Source organism: Chiloscyllium plagiosum, chromosome 6 (assembly GCF_004010195.1).
Source record: "Chiloscyllium plagiosum isolate BGI_BamShark_2017 chromosome 6, ASM401019v2, whole genome shotgun sequence".
Taxonomy (NCBI): Eukaryota; Metazoa; Chordata; class Chondrichthyes; order Orectolobiformes; family Hemiscylliidae; genus Chiloscyllium; species Chiloscyllium plagiosum.
Window position 1 is genome coordinate 44082632 of NC_057715.1, and position 15058 is coordinate 44097689.

Consider the following 15058-nt stretch of genomic DNA (forward strand, 5'->3'; position numbering starts at 1 on the left):
TTACATTAAAATTTCTTCTTCTGAATCAGTAGATTTCTTTTTGTATTTCACTCACATGGAGAGATGCTGCCTGTTTGCAGCCTTCTGAATATCTCTGGTTGCTGTACATACACAGATCTCTGCCAGCTGTATCAATCTGGAAGCTGTCACTAGGTAATATTTCCTTAACTCAAAGACTCCTGCTGCCACTGTGACTCATTTTGCATCCATGCCACTGTTCCAAAAAGTAACCCATTTGTAAATTCTTGCATGTTTTCAAATAGGTGTTATATGAATCGAAGGTTTTTAGAGTGCTTCTTGCCACAAGGTCTAGCAGGTTTTGTCATATCCTACCAAATGACTTACCGCACCCCTATGGAATCTATCTCATCTGATTCTAACCCCGCCTTACATAGAACATAGAAAAGTACAGCACAGAACATGTCCTTCAGCCCACAATGTTGTGCCAAGTAAGTAACTTGCCTTTGCCAGGATATCCTGGAATTGACTTGTACCCTAATGCTAAGATGTTGTTGCCATTCACATCGAGGTTCTTTCGAACAAGGGGTGAGTTAAAATCACTACCTACCTGCTCTGACTTCCATTTTGAGAACTCTTGGTGTTTACCCTTTTTGGCAAGATTAGAAACTAAATTTTAGCTAGGCAAGTTATTGGGTTAATTTGGTTTTTAACAAGCAAGAAACCACTCTAACTGGCAACTCGCTGCTACCTAGCAAGGGATTCTCCTTAGTTCTCATCCAAGCTGGAATTGAACCCAGGTCCCCAGCACTGTGAAGCAGCAGTGCCACCGTGATTCTCTTGGATTTTGGCTTTCGATTTTGAATTTTATAGCCTGGGACCTGCAGGTATTTAATTCTTTTTTTAAAAATTCATTCGCAGGATCAGAGCATCACGGAGGATTTGAGCTATAAGGAGAGGCTGAACAGGCTGGGGCTGTTTTCTCTGGAGCGTCGGAGGCTGAGGGGTGACCTTATAGAGGTTTACAAAATTATGAGGGGCATGGATAGGGTAAATAGGCAAAGTCTTTTCCCTGGGGTCGGGGAGTCCAGAACTAGAGGGCATAAGTTTAGGGTGAGAGGAGAAAGATATAAAAGAGACCTACGGGGCAACTTTTTCACACAGAGGGTGGTATGTGTATGGAATGAGCTGCCAGAGGAAATGGTGGAGGCTGGTACAATTGCAACATTTAAAAGGCATCTGGATGGGTATATGAATAGGAAGGGTTTGGAGGGATTTGGGCTGTGTGCTGGCAGGTGGGACTAGATTGGGTTGGGATATCTGGTTGGCATGGACAGGTTGGACCGAAGGATCTGTTTCCATGCTGTACATCTCGATGACACTAACTAAGCCAGCATTTATTGCCCATCTCTCATTGCCCAGAGGAGTTAAGAGTCTGGAGTCACATCTAGGCCAGAACAGGTAAAGATGGCAGATTCCTTCCCTAAAGGACATTAGTGAACCATGTAATAACGGCAAAACTAGCAGGATGCCCTGACATTACAATATAAAACTGGCAGGATTTTTCAGCATCTGCACATGCGCAGTTTAATTCTAAAATGCAGCAGTTTTCCACAGGGGGTGCTGTCATTTTCTTTCCAGATGCAATTAACACAATGACAGCATTGTTGTAAACCTCAACCTTTTTTACGTTCTTCACACTGCGAAAAGGAATGAAAATGTTAAATCTTTTTCAGTTGGACTTAACTGAGTGTTTAATACCAGAAACTCAAGGTCCACTGACAGGATTACACCTCAAGTATTGAAGTCGTGTAAATGACCTTCCTTTTTCAAAGATAGTTGTTTTGGGTGTGCCACATTGACTGTTGCATACCCAAGACAATCTCGAACAAAGAGTTGACCACTGACCAATGTAACAGAGGAGCCCATAGAAATATTTTAATGATTGTGGTTCGCATATGGAATGAAATTCCTAAAGAAGTGATTAATGTGGATGCAGTTACAACGTTTAAAAGACATTTGGATACAGACATGAACAGGAAAGGTTTGGAGGGCTGTGGGCCAGGAGTAAACAGGTGGGACTAGTATAGTTTGGGATTATGTTTGGCATTGACTGGTTGGACAGAAGGGTCTGTTTCTGTGCTGTACTATTCTGTGACTCTATAAATACAGAAAAGGTGCAACAAATTGCTCCCAATATTGACAGAGACCTCACGAGACTGTTCACACAGTTCTGCCACAAATCTCATCAAAATTCACATCACTTAGGTTCTCATATGATTTTATCCACAGTCTTGCATGGCTTGAGGGCTTTTGCCTGAAACGGTGATATTTCTGCTCCTCGGATGCTGCCTGACCTGCTGTGCTTTTCTAGCAACCACTCTAATCTAGACTCTGGGTTCCAGCATCTGCTGTCCTCACTTTTGCCTGCTTAATTGCCTATACCACCAATCCTACTTGATCTCCAAATTTATGGAAAAAAAAAGTTTTACGAGCATTTTTTAACCAGTTAGCAGTGTTCAACTTTCATTTTTCAGCCTATGGACCAAAAGTAAAAAAAATGAGGTTTCTTCCACATTTGAGATGCAATTTTTTTTAAGTAGATAGGAAAGATGCATAATCACGTTTCGTCTCTTCAGATTTCATGTCAGGCCAAAGTGTTGTTAGACTACTACAAAATGATTAACACGCAACTCAGTGATTGTCCTCCAGAGTATACGCTAAGAAAGTGAAATTATCCACAGACAGGAGTTCAGTCAGTATCTGTTGATTAATTTTCATCTAACTAGTTTACTCTTGCAAGTTGCAGAGGTTCCTGTCTGTTTAAATTGAATATGTTTTCCTGTGTGAAGGTCTTTGAGAATTGTCTCAAGAATTGTATCCCTGTTGACTTAAAGCACAGGAGGGTTGCCGTCAGTGTATGGTAAAAGCTGTTTGAGGCCTTTGTGGTGTCTGCTCGAGAATGATTGTGATCAAGTTCTTCCAGAGTGTAGTGTTGTGTAAGTGACTCAGTGACATCATTGCACACAATGGATTGTTTTTTTAGGAGATTGCTGGCTAACAAGAGAAAATCTCATACCTATATGTTATGTGTAAATTGGCTGAGAAGATAGGTGTCCCACTGTTGACTTGGGGCCATTGATTGATTGCAGGACTTCATGTACAGCATTTAGGATATTTTTATCAACAGCTGCTTGACATAAATCATGCTTATTTTCTCAACATTAGCTCTTTGTCTCTCCTAGTTGGACCTGCAGTGTGTGTTTTGTGTGATATGGTATTTGGCATTTGTTGTTGGCAATTTCTCGTCAGATACGCAAGATCTGTGAGTGCAGCGTGCTTCGTCTAGAATATTGCTATTGCTTGTTCATTGTTGTCAAAGCAGTCCCAGTGCTTATGTTTAACAAATCCGAGGAGCCGAGATGCTGTGCTTTAAGTCACATCCTTTAAGAATTTCAGTGGCAACCTTGATCTCCAGGTTATCAGAATTCCCATCTGTTTGTGTTCTAGTTCTTGGCTCTTGGCTATGTTTTTAAGGGCAGTTATATCAAGGTTGCTATTTAAGTGCTCCTTCCACCTCCAAGTTTGTCACCGGTTTACCTCTGCAGAAATCATGATCTAGAGCTTTTTTATAACACTTAACTCTTGTCTAATGCATGACATATTTTATCTGTTTCTAATTAATGGTTGATTTAACATCAGTTGTTGCTTGTGGGCGAGAAATCCAAACTTCCAATTCTATTTATCTATTTTCAAATCTCTTTCTCATAGTTTTACCTATTCATATAACCAATTAATTTAGCGCTTCTATCAGCATTGCTTACAGATTCCCAAATCACTAATAGTCTGACACCAGTCAATAATGTCGCTAAAGTAAATTTAGGACTAGGGTGGCCTCTGGTGGGAAATGTTTGAAAAGTAGGGAAGCCATCTAACGCATATATTAAATCCTAGTTAAACCACACACACTGTATAACCAATATCAAGGCCGTGGAGTGTGCACAGTGAAATTTTCTGAAATGATGCTAAAATGTGTGGTTTCCCGTGTCTGTTCAAGAGAAACAGGTTGAGCCTCTTTTCCCCTGAGAGTTAGACTGATTGATTATGTGAGGTGAGGAAGGATTAGAGAAGGTTTGAATGGAGAATAATCTGTACCTTAGGTTATATGGATCAAACCTATTTCTAAACTGTGTATGCTTTGTGCTTGGAAAGGATATTGGAACAGTGACAGGGTACCCTAAAAGTGTGCCACATTTAGAAAGGCCTATGTTGGCAGCATTGTGCTGCGTACTCAAGCAGGACAAAATTTACAAGTTCCTCAGCTCTCAAATCAGTGTAACACAAGATACCATTACTCTGACTATGAAGAGTATAGAGATAGTAACATGGACAGCCAGGTGGACCTCATAGAATATGAGTTCCCTGATTGGAGTGGTTAATTGGGTAGCCTGGCAAATATAAGCAGGAGTGTTGGAGGTTCTGTTCATTCTTGAGAGTTGGCTCTGAGGGATCTAGATCAGTCTCAAAAACTTTCCACATGTAAATAACTGGTGACTTGGTGATGAGATATTGGCCTCTGTGGAGTTATTTCAAAGACGTCTATACTTTAAGCCAAGTTATCAACTAGTCACGTGTAGGTTGTGTTCTATTGGGCACTTTATGACTGAGGAGGAGGAAGAGGTGAAGACATAAAAGCAGAAAATATTGAAAAAATCATTTAATTTCATTACCTTGCTCTGTTGTGAGGACTTGTATTTGTTCTGATAAAAGCAGCTGTACATTGGAAATGATGACAGATCATGTTCGATTTTCATAGTAAACTCCCAGATTCCAGTTGTCCTGCTTGTGCAGACTGTAACTAGTTTGAAAACAGATAGTTATACACCAAAAACTGCAAATGAAATTGTACTTGTTTGTATGGAGAAGGCAGATGGTGCTATAAATATGTAATGTTTGAAGTTTTTCTCAATACAATTACATACATTAATGTAAAGTTAAGCTTTTCATCTGTCACATTTTATCTGTGCAGATGCATCAGAATCCTTCTGTCATCTTCATTGCTTCTGGCAGACCGACAAATAAACATGAATTTTGTAAAAGTCTATGCAATATTATGCCAATTATGTTTCAGAGATAGAAAAAGCAATTCAAGTTTTCACTCTTCAATTTTGTGAAACATTGTAACTCAAAGACAAGAAAATGAAAATCCCTGGAAATTTTGAGCTTTGCCTTAATATATATTTAGAAAGGAGAGGCATTGAATTATACAATTTTGTCAATAGAACTTGTTTTTGATTTTGTGATACTGGAATTGTTTAAGGGCAAACTTGTTGCGTTTAGTTGGCTTTGAGGATAATTGCTTTCCCTGGTGTTAGTGTTGACTGGGTACTAGTGGGTGATCTAATAGGAATGTCAATACGTTGATACCCCAGGGCTCTGTCTTAGCCCCAGTCGTGTTCACCTTATATTTGAATTACCTACCTCCAACATGGTCCCGGAGGTTTCCCTTTGCAGATGACACCTGCTATGGCAGACAAGGTTGGACAGTCCCCAGCTTGTTTATCTGGGTTTCACGCTTGACAGACCTCTCATGTACACACAGTGCTTCTTCAGGTCTGAAGGAAAAATTAAAACCATTATAAGCTTCTTGACAAAATGGCAATACATCGTGATGATCACAGGCTAAGGCCCTGAGCTCCAGTATGATTTTGATCTGCTGACACTGATCATATCGCTGTGCAACTCAATTCAATAGTGCACAACGTCACAACGATTCTTTGACCAAATCAGCTGCTGCCCATTTTTAGTCTGGAGAGTAATTCCCCACATCATGAGACTACTTATCACCAGTAAGCAAGTGGAGGAGGTCTACTCCAAACTAAATCTCTCATTTGCCTTTTTGTCCTATATTCTTAAAGCAGCGGTGGAGAACTGCAAGGGGGGTGGGTTGAGAGACATGTAAGAGCAAGGCTGGGAATTTGAGTTATTGACAGAGTCTTTCACAGAGAGCAACTCCCTCCTCACAACAATCATGTCCTCAGGTTCAGCTGGTTAGGCCATTCCCACTTTGAAAAAAACACTCCGGCCTCAAGCTGCCCCATAGATTATAGCATTCAGTTGGAGCTCCATGGCAGCCATTGCCATCTTGGGGCGAATAACCCCTACATTTCAGCCAGAAGCCCCAAACTACACTACTGGGTATGATACTAACTTTCAGTGGTGAGTTCACTGGATCCGTACATGTGGAAATGCTGAATAATGCCAAAATAACAGTGAGGCTACAGTGAAATACCACTTGCGTGAAGCAAACACAAGAGCCATGGCAAAGCAACAAAACAGGTCCCAGAAGCTTACCACTAACAGAGCATCTCTTCATTTCCTCGAAGTCTTGCTCCTAATAATGATATGTATGTGTCATGATGTGTTAGGGTTTTTTCAGGAAGGTTTGACTCTAATGGTAACATTTCTGTGATAAAGGGATAATAATGTTGATTGGATGTGTAACTCTCTGCATAGTTGAACTCATTATCATTTCTCCATGTATTGATGTTCCATTCATCATCTCTTGTCATTTATTTTTCCCCAATTGTTCAAATCTTCTCCTTCCCACTCAGTCATCATGTGCCATTCCCTTAATTAAGAGAGCCATGTTAATGTATTTGTCAATGTATTAAGCAGAACAATTTCATTTTAAAATACTCCTGCAATAAAACAGCACACTGTAAGTGCAAGCTGATTATATACCCCTTAGTCTCACTTGTCTGTCAGCGCGAAATTTTGTCCGATTGCTCAACTGAGTACCAGTTATGTTTTAAGAGCTGTCTGCTTGTTTTATAGTTTTATACCTACCTTTTTTTTAAGATCCCCTGCCCCTTTGAAAATAATGGGGAAATGTTAGGAGTCATAGAGTCATACAGCGTGGAAACAGACCCTTCAGTCCAACTCATCCATACCAACTAAGTTTCTCAAATTAAATATGCCCCACTTGCCTGCATTTGGTCCATATCCCTCTAAACTTTCCTTATTTATATACCTGTCCAAATGTCTTATAAATTTTGTAATTGTACTTGCATCTACCACTTCTTCTGGCAGCTCATTCCACATATGAATGACCTATGTGAAAAGTTACACCTCAGGTCCCCTTTAAATCTTTCTTTTCTCACTTTAAATCTATGGCTCCCTATCGTTTGAACTCCCCACTTGAGGGAAAAGACTGTTGTTGACCTTATTTATGCACCTCATGATTTTATAAACATCTATAAGGTCACTGAGGATCAGCATTCTGATTTTAAATCCATTGAACCATGATCTTCTGCGGCTCACAAGCCCTAGACTGGGACTTGCACCCTGAGCAGCTGAGTTAGAGGCTGGTACAATATCAACTGGATCAGAAGGCCTCAGCTTTAGACCCATGTCCTTCCTTTGTATCTGATCTCCTGAGTTCATCGCCTTAAATTCAGCATGATTCACCACTTCTGTCAACCTGCTGAAGTAGGGATCCCATGTGGATCTGTTCTTGGGCATCTGCTCTTTGTAATTTTTATAAATGTCTTGAATAACTTTGCCAATGACACAGAGGTTGGTGATGTATATATTGTTGAGGGCTGTTGCAGGCTACAGCAAGACATTGACAGGATGCAAAGCTGGGCTGAAAGTGGCAGATGGAGTTCAACCTAAATAAATGCAAAGTGATTCATTTTGGAAGGTTAAGTTTGAATGCTGAATACTGGGTTAAAGACAGGATTCTTGGCAGTGTGGAGGAATAATGGAAGTTTGGGGTCCACGGACATAGATCCCTCAAAGTTGTCACCCAAGTTGATAGGGATGTTAAGTATGGCATTTGGTGTTTTGGCATTCATTAACAGGGAGATTGAGTTTAAGAGCCGCGAGGTTTTGCTGCAGCATTATAAAACCCTGGTGAGACCACATTTGTAATATTGTGTTCAGTTCTGGTTGCCTCATTATAGGAAGGATGTAGATGCTTTAGAGGTTGCAGAGGAGATTTACTAGGATGCTGCCTGGATTGGAGGGCTTGTCTTATGAAGAGAGGTTAAGTGAGCTAGGGCATTTCACACAAGAGAGAAGAAGGAAGAGAGGTGACTTGATAGAGGTAATGAGAGGTATAGGTAGAGTAGATCGCCAGAGACTTTTCCCCAGGGCAAAAATGGCTGTCACGAGGGGTCATAATTTTAAGGTGATTGGAAGAAGATGTAGGGGAGATGTCAGAGGAAGGATCTTTACGGAGAAAATGGTGGGTGCGTGGAATGCATGCCAGCAGCGGTTGTAGAATCAGAGACATTAAGGACATTTAAGTAACTGCTGGAAAAGCACATGGACAGCAGTAAATTGAGGGGTGTGAAGGTTCAGTTGATCTTAGATCAAGATAAATGCTCGGCACAACCTTGTAGGCCAAAGAGCCTGTACTGTGCTGTACTGTTCTATGTTCTACTCATCATAGAAACACTCGGAAACACTTTACAGGATGATCTGGAAAAAAATGTGTACAACCCAGACATTAACAAAAATGTTCTGCCTTTTTCTCTGAGGAGCATTACTTCATTTCAGAGTATAGAGTTTCTCTGAATATTGGCATTTCATTTGAATTTTTAACAATTATTTGTACTTCAAAAATCCTGAGCAAGGGAAATGCATCCTACCAGGCATATAGAAACTGAGATCGATGTAAATTTGTGAATGAACTTGCTAATGTCATAGATCTTTATATCTGTTAGTGTAATGTAAGTGTAATGGAAGCAGTAGGGAAGATGTAATTAGCATTCCAGACATTAGCGAATTATTAACGAAGAGCCTATTCTGCTAAACATTTTCTCATCTCTATAAAATATCTAGAAAATTGAGATCTTTCATAAGATTGTTCTGGCACCAAATATTGATTTCTATATGTTATGGAGATAATGTTTCATAGTGACTTAAACTGGGTCTTACCTTAATTCAAAGGTTTGAAAATAATGCATGGTTTTAAATTTTTGACCGAAATACAAAATAGTGCAGTGACACATTGAAATGAAGGACAGGTTGCACCTGAACTGGAAGGGGGCCAATGTCCTGCGTGGAAGGTTTGCTCGAGTGGTTCAGGAGGGTTTAAACGAGTATGGCAGGGGAGTGGGAACCTGAGCTATATACCGGTGGTGAGAGTTGATCGAGATGAGGCAATAGCAAGAGGTAGCACAGCCAGTGGGAAGGAATTTCCTGGGAAAGAATCAAGGGATTGGTTAAAGTGTGTTTGCTTTAATGCAAAGAGTATCAGGAATAAAAGTGATGAACTTAGAGAATGGATCAGTACCTGGTGCTATGATGTTGTGGCCATAACAGAGACATGGGTTTCTCAGGGGCAGGAATAGTTGCTGGATGTTCAAGGGTTTAGAACATTTAAAAAGAATAGGGAGGGGGGAAAAAGAGGAGGAGGTATAGCACTGCTAACCAGAGAGGGTATCACAGCTACAGAAGTTACCATTGTCAAGGAGGATCTGCCTACTGAGTCAGTATGGGTGGAAATTAGGAATAGTAAAGGAGCAGTCAGCTCATTAGGGGTTTACTACAGGCCCCCCCAATAGCAGCAGGGAGATTGAAGAAAGCATACATCGGCAGATTTTGGAAAAGTGTGAATGTAGTAGGGTTGTTGTAATGGGTGACTTTAACTTTCCCAATATTGATTGGAACCTCCTTCGAGCAGATGGTTTGGAAGGAGCTGTTTTTGTAAGGTGTGTTCAGGAGGGTTTCCTAATTCAGTACATTGACAGGCTGACGAGGGGAGAGGCCATTTTGGATTTGGTGCTCGGCAATGAGCCGGGGCAGGTGTCAGATCTTGCGGTGGGAGAGCATTTTGGTGATAGTGACCACAACTGCCTTACATTCTACATAGCTATGGAGAAGGAGAGAAGCAGGCACAATGGGAGGATATTTAATTGGGGAAAAGGAAACTATGATGCTATCAGATGTGAGTTGGGAAGCATGGACTGGGAACAATTGTTCCATGGAAAGGGCACTATAGACATGTGGAGACTGTTTAAGGAACAGTTGTGCGAGTGATGCACAAATGTATTGCTCTGAGACAGGCAAGAAAGGGGTGAGATAAAGGAACCTTGGATGACGAGAGTGGAGGAGATTCTCGTCAAAGGAAAGAAGGCAGCTTACGTAAGGTGGAGGAAGCAAGGGTCTTGCTCAGCTCTAAAGGATTACAGGCAGGCAAGGAAGGAGCTCAAAAATGGTCTGAGGAGAGCCAGGAGGGGTCACGAAAAAGTCTTGGCAGGAAGGATTAGGGAGAATCCAAAGGCATTTTACATGTATGTGAGGAATAAGAGAATGATCCAAGAAAGAGTAGGGCCGATCAGAGATAGTATAAGGAACTTGTGTATAGAGTCTGAGGAGGTAGGGGAAGCCCTAAATGGGTTTTTTGCTTCTGTCGTTACTGAAGAAAAGGACCTTGTAGTGAATGAAACCATTGAGGAGCAGGTAAGCATGCTGGATTGGATAGAGATTGAGGAAGCTGATGTGCTGAAAACTTTGTCAAACATTAAGATTGACAAGTCGCCAGGGCCAGACCAGATTTGTCCTCGGCCACTTTGGGAAGCGAGAAATGTGATTGCTTCGTGGCTTGCGAAGATCTTTGCATCCTCGCTCTCCACCGGAGTCATACCTGAGGACTGGAGGGAGGCAAATGTAATTCTTCTCTTCAAGAAAGGAAATAGGGAACTCCCCGGCAATTACAGACCAGTAAGTCTCACGTCTGTCGTCTGCAAGGTGTTAGAAAGGATTTTGAGGAATAGGATTTATGACCATCTGGAAGAGAATGGCTTGATTAAAGGCAGTCAGCACGGCTTTGTGAGGGGCAGGTCATGCCTCACAAATCTTATTGAGTTCTTTGAGGATGTTACTAGACAAGTTGATGAGGGTCGAGCTGTGGATCTGGTGTATTTGATAAGGTTCCCCTTGGTAGGCTCATTCAGAAGGTCAGGAGGAATGGGATACAGGGAAATTTAGCTGTCTGGATACAGAATTGGCTGGTCGACAGAAGACAGCGAGTGGTAGTGGAAGGAAAGTATTCTGCCTGGAAGTCAGTGGTGAGTGGTGTTCCACAGGGCTCGGTTCTTGGGCTTCTACTCTTTGTAATTTTTATTAATGACTTGGATGAGGAGATTGAAGGATGGGTTAGCAAGTTTGCAGACGACACAAAGGTTGGAGGTGTCGTTGACAGTATAGAGGACTGTTGTAGGCTGCAGCATGACATTGACAGGATGCAGAGATGGCTGAGAGGTGGCGCATGGAGTTCAACCTGGATAAATGCGAAGTGATGCATTTTGGAACGTCAAACTTGAAAGTTGAGTACAGGATTAAAGACAGGATTCTTGGCAGTGTGGAGGAACAGCGGGATCTTGGTGTGCAGGTACATAGATTCCTTAAAATTGCCACCCAAGTGGACAGGGTTGTTAATAAAGCATATGGTGTTTTGGCTTTCATTAACAGGAGGATTGAGCTTAAGAGCCGTGAGATCTTGTTGCAGCTCTATAAAAACTTTGGTTAGACTGCACTTGGAATACTGCGTCCAGTTCTGGTCGCCCTATTATAGGAAAGATGTGGATGCTTTGGAGAGGGTTCAGAGGAGATTTACCAGGATGCTGCCTGGACTGGAAGGCTTATCTTATGAAGAGAGGTTGACTGAGCTCGGACGTTTTTCATTGGAAAAAAGAAAGAAGAGAGGAGACCTAATTGAGGTGTACAAGATAATGAGAGGCATAGCTGAAAATGTGTTGCTGGAAAAGCGCAGCAGGTCCGGCAGCATCCAAGGAACAGGAGAATCGACGTTTCGGGCATAAGCCCTTCTTCAGGAAAGGGCTTATGCCCGAAACGTCGATTCTCCTGTTCCTTGGATGCTGCCGGACCTGCTGCGCTTTTCCAGCAACACATTTTCAGCTCTGATCTCCAGCATCTGCAGTCCTCACTTTCTCCTCCAATGAGAGGCATAGATAGAGTTGATAGCCAGAGACTTTTTCCCAGGGCAGAAATTGTTAACATGAGGAGTCACAGTTTTAAGCTGTTTGGCAGAAAGTATAGAGGGGATGTCAGAGGCGGGTTCTTTATGCAGAACGTTGTGAGAGCATGGAATGCGTTGCCAGCAGCAGTTGTGGAAATGAGTCATTGGGGATATTTAAGAGACTGCTGGACATGCATATGGTCACAGAAATTTGAGGGTTCGTACATTAGGTTTACCTTGCATGAGGATCAATGGCCGGCACAACATCGTGGGCTGAAGGGCCTGTTCTGTGCTGTACTGTTCTATGTTCTATGTTCTCTATGTTCTAAATAAGTTCAAGAAAATCTGCTTCAAAAGTTTGTTTTTTTATATAAAATTGTCAAAAACTAGAAGCTAAAAATCAAAAAACATTTCATGACTCTTGGTGTCAGATTTATAAATGTTGTGCTATGTCAAATAAGGAAAAAGAGTTGCCACATTTTCCCTCTCCTCACCTCATCATGATGAAGTAAACTATGCGATAATTATATATACTTTCCACTTGAGTGGATAAAGTTTGAAAAAATGTTGCATTCATATAGAATCTTTCATAACGTCAGGATATTCTGGAGTACTTTACAACTCAATAAGCATGTTTAAAATATAGCTTCTGTCGCAATGTAGAAAGTGTGACAGGAAATTTATACACAGTAAACCTAGATAAAATGAGATTCTAATTATTTGTCTACCCTTGATTTGGTTGTTTGTGTTTGTTGACAAAAAAATGTTCAAGAGAAATGAGGATAACCCCTCTGCTGTTCTAAGGAAATAGCAGCATTTTCTACATTCACTTTGACAGACATGTGGAGGAAGATACTCACACTCACAAATGGCTCTGATGTTCCAGCATAGATTAAAATATTCTTGAATCAACCTGTTAGAACATCCTATGACACACCTTGGAGGCAACCCAGACCTTCTGCTCCAATGGGCAGCATGGTGGCTCAGTGGTTAGCACTGCTGCCTCACAGCACCATGGTCCTGGGTTTGATTCCTGCCTTGGGCAACTGTCTGTGTAGAGTTTGCATATTCTCTCTGTGTCTGCATGAGTTTCCTCCCACAATCCAAAGATGTGTAGGTCAGGTGAATTGGTCATGTTAAATTGCAGATAGTGTTAGGCATAATATTTGGGCAAATATAGGGTGGGGGAATGGGTCTGGATGTGTTACCTTTCAGAGGATTGGTGTGGACTTGTTGGGTTGAAGGGCCTGTTTACATACTGCAAGGAATCTAATCTAGGTGGGAACCCTGCTACTGCACCACAAATGCTTCTGACCTCCATTGAATGCTGACTTTTAACATTTGATTAAAAAGATTTTTAGTTGTTTGAAACTCATTGATTAATTCAACGTTCTCAGTTTACTTGATATTCAAAAATATTTGGCAGAAAAATATTATCTGGTGCATTATATATTGAACTGAATTGAATTAACTTTATTGTCTACATTACATTCTGCAGTGCATCACAGTGTCCAAAATGTTGTCATCAGATAGTCGAAACTGATCACCACTTCTGCAGGAGGCAAAGAAAAAGGCGAAACCAAAACTTTCAAGTGAAATGCCAACATTCAGAGAAACTTGATACTCTGAAATGAACTTAGGCTCCTCAGAGAAAGAGGCGGAGCATTTTTTTTAATGTTTGAGTTGTGCACCATTCTTCCCAAATCATCCTGTAAATGCAAGTATTTCTGAGTGTTTCTATCATGAGTGTTTCAAAGAGGTTGGCAGATGGGTGAATCATGCTGAATTCGAAGAGACCAAAAGGAAACAAAAAGCATGCCTCTATATGATGTCTTGCACAGTCATAGGATGTCCTAATGTGCTTGATATTCATTGAAGTAATTTTGAACAATTCTTATGTTAAAACTGTGACAACCAATTTTTGCACAGAAAGGCTGAACAAACAATCATATGCCAATGACCAGATAAATCTGTTTCTGGTGATGTAAGTTGAGGGATAAATTTTGGCTAGAATTCCAAGGAAATCACCTCTGCTCTTTAAAATAGTTGTAAAGGTCTTTTGTCTTTGAGGGAATAGATGGAGCATTGTTTTGTTGCCTCATCCAAAAGAATTAGATTTAGAATTAGGTTTATTGTCACATGTACTCAAGTACAGAAGTACAGGAATACAGTGAAAATTGTACAACGTCGCCTTGCCTGGCTCCATTTTAGGTACAAATGTACCTGTACAAAATTGGGTATAAAATAGAAAAGTAAATAAATAAAAGTTCAACATTAGAATTCTTCTGTAGCCACGAGCCTGCAGTTGCTCCATGCTGAGCTTTACCCACAAGGTCTTACTCTCTCCCAAATTGGGCCTACACACCCCATGAGGGCATGCTGTCCCCCATGCTGGGCTGAGTCCCTCAACACTGACAGCCATCTGGGCTCACCATTTGGGCTTGCCAGCCACCTCGCCACCAACTGCCATCTGGACTCACCATCTGTTTCCCTGCAAATTGCCTCCCGGCTCGTCGCTGCTTTGTTACAGATCTTAATCCAGGCTCACCAGCTGCTTCATCACCGACCACCATCCAGGCTCACCAGCTGCCTTATCACTGACCACCATCTGGGCTCCTCAACAGCTGCTGTTCCTCCGCCAACCATCAAAGCCCTGCCGGCCCCAGTTGTTGCCGTGCTCTGAACTCTAGAGTCCAATGCCATCGCCGCCGCTGCCTCCATGACTAAGCTTTCTCCAGAAAGTAAATAAAACTAAATATGGCTTCTCTGACAGAACCACTCCTTCTGTATGTCATTGCAGTGCTTAGATTCTGGTGTACACATCTGTCGAGTAGAAGTTGAAGCAACATCTTCTGAATCAGGAGAGAAATCACTGCATTAAGATTAACATCTCACACTATCTTATGGTACACTATTCACACTTTATGGTGGACATTATGTGCACTTGAAAGATTAGAAAACAGACAGAAGAAATAGTTTATCACAATATCCAACACTATCCTGCTTTTAGTGCATTCTATCTTGTGATGTACACATATATTTTCTATACTTAATAGCAGATTGTATCAGTAGCTCACATGTTTTGCTTTTCACCATAATCCGTGTTAC

The 15058-nt window shown here is 41.4% G+C and overlaps 1 protein-coding gene and 1 long non-coding RNA gene across 3 annotated transcripts in view; both read left to right on the forward strand.

The window, feature by feature from the left end:
* The window catches only part of LOC122550549, a 30923-nt gene extending 16106 nt beyond the window's left edge, over positions 1-14817 (forward strand). Inside the window, exon 3 of the long non-coding RNA XR_006311883.1 lies at positions 13449-14817. This is a non-coding gene — a long non-coding RNA (uncharacterized LOC122550549). The remainder of the gene's footprint in view (positions 1-13448) is intronic.
* The window catches only part of LOC122550548 (glypican-6-like), a 1024831-nt gene that overhangs the window by 112694 nt on the left and 897079 nt on the right, over positions 1-15058 (forward strand). The window lies entirely within an intron of this gene.